Source organism: Myotis davidii, unplaced genomic scaffold, assembly GCF_000327345.1.
Source record: "Myotis davidii unplaced genomic scaffold, ASM32734v1 scaffold181, whole genome shotgun sequence".
Classification (NCBI taxonomy): Eukaryota; Metazoa; Chordata; class Mammalia; order Chiroptera; family Vespertilionidae; genus Myotis; species Myotis davidii.
Window position 1 is genome coordinate 2,441,193 of NW_006291504.1, and position 1,862 is coordinate 2,443,054.

Genomic DNA, 1,862 nt, shown 5'->3' on the forward strand with positions numbered 1-1,862 from the left:
CCAGCCAATGCCTCGACCAGGCCCCGGGATCGATGCGCTGGGACTCGCCTATTCGGAGCCTGCGGTCTCTTCCTGCCTCCTGCTCTGCGAGGCCCTCTGACTCAGGAGGCTCGAGGCCAGAGGCCCGGACGAGGCCCCTGGCCCTGCTTCCTGGGCTGTGAGCCCCGCACCTTGGCCTTGCTCTGCCTCTCAGTCTCGCGTTTCAACTCGTCAGTGACTGGGACTCCTCCGGGGGCTGCCGACCGGGGCAGGCGGTGTTTGGCCCACGGGCGTTACTTTACGCAGCCTGCAAAGTGTCTTAGAGACGAGGGCTCTTCATTTTTTAAAAATCCAGAGTTCAGCCCGGCCGGTGTGGCTCAGTGGTTGAGTAATGACCTATGAACCAAGAGGTCACAGTTCGATTCCGGGTCAGGGCACAGGCCCGGGTTGCAGGCTGTGGGGGGTGCAAGAGGCAGCAATAGATGATTCTCTCTCATCACTGATGTTTCTATCTCCCTCTCCCTGCCTCTCTCTGAAATCAATCTCTATATATAAAAGGCTAACATGAAAAGGTCCCCTCACGAGTTTGACCAGGAGACCGGGAGTTTGGTCGGTTGCTACGACATGTGCTGACCACCAGGGGGGCGGCGCGGAACGAAGGAAGACCCCGGGCGGCAGCCAGAAGTCCCTGATTGGCCCTGACTGTCAGTCAGGCCTAGGGACCCTGCCCGTGCGTGAATTTTGTGCACCGTGCCTCTAGTAAAAATATAAAAAAAAAATCCCGAGTTCAGGATTGTTTAATAAACAGACGATCGGGTACGACTGGGCTAGACCTGCCCCGGGAGGTGAGGCCTGTGCACCATCTGCTGCCTCGGCCCCGGCCTGGCCCTCTTCACCGACTCCGCCACCTGCTCGCCCTGCAGACAGTTGAGTTTGCGGCCCCCGGACTGGGCAATAATTCTAACCGCCTTTCAAAGCACAACAACAAGGCTAGCTCCTCTCTCTGAGCTGGGAAAGGAGGGGTTCTTACCCCATTTCACAGGCCGGGAGCCCCAGGGTCCGAGACGCCCAGCCCCTGAGGGTGCCGACGCTGGGAAATCCTGTCCCATTACGCAAGGCGGCCACGCGGTTAAGGTGAAACGCGGCGAGGCAGGACTGGAAGGCAAGCCCGGGTCATCTGGAGGCGGGAGGAGGTCAGGGGGCGGGAGAGAAGCCAGGGGGCTCGCGTGTGTGTGGTGACGACCTCGCTGTCCCATCCAGGCCTCACGTAAGCCCCTCGTGGTAACTGGCGCACCGGGGTGCGAGCGCTGTTCTCCCGGTGGCTGGGGGGCGGGGCGGGGGGCGGGGGTGCCCCGGGGATGCCATTCCTACCCCTGGATCCAGCAGCTCCTGCGTCTCAGACTCCCAGTGGCTTCTACAGGTGCCTCCACTCCTTGCACTAGTTTTTTAAAAACATATTTTTATTGATGTCAGAGAGGAAGGGAGCGGGAGAGAGAAACATCAATGATGAGAACCATGGACCGGCTGCCTCCTGCCCGCCCCCTAGTGGGGATGGAGCCCGCAACCCGGGCCTGTGCCCTGACCGGGAATCAAACCACGACCTCCTGGTTCATAGGTCAACGCTCAACCCCTGAGCCCCGCCGGCTTGGTGTTAGTTCTGATAGGCAGATACTCACACGCCACTCAGCGCACGCACCCCCCCGCGGACTTCCTCCTCACCCTCGCTGGCCTGCGGGCTCCTGACGGACAGCTGCCCCCGTTCTCCTTCCCAGGCCGGCAGCCTCCACTCCCGCGGCATCCACACACCCCAGCGCGAGGTGCGTGGTCCCGCGCTCCATTGTCCCGACCGACGGGGGAGTCGCGATCGGATGGGGCTGTGGAGT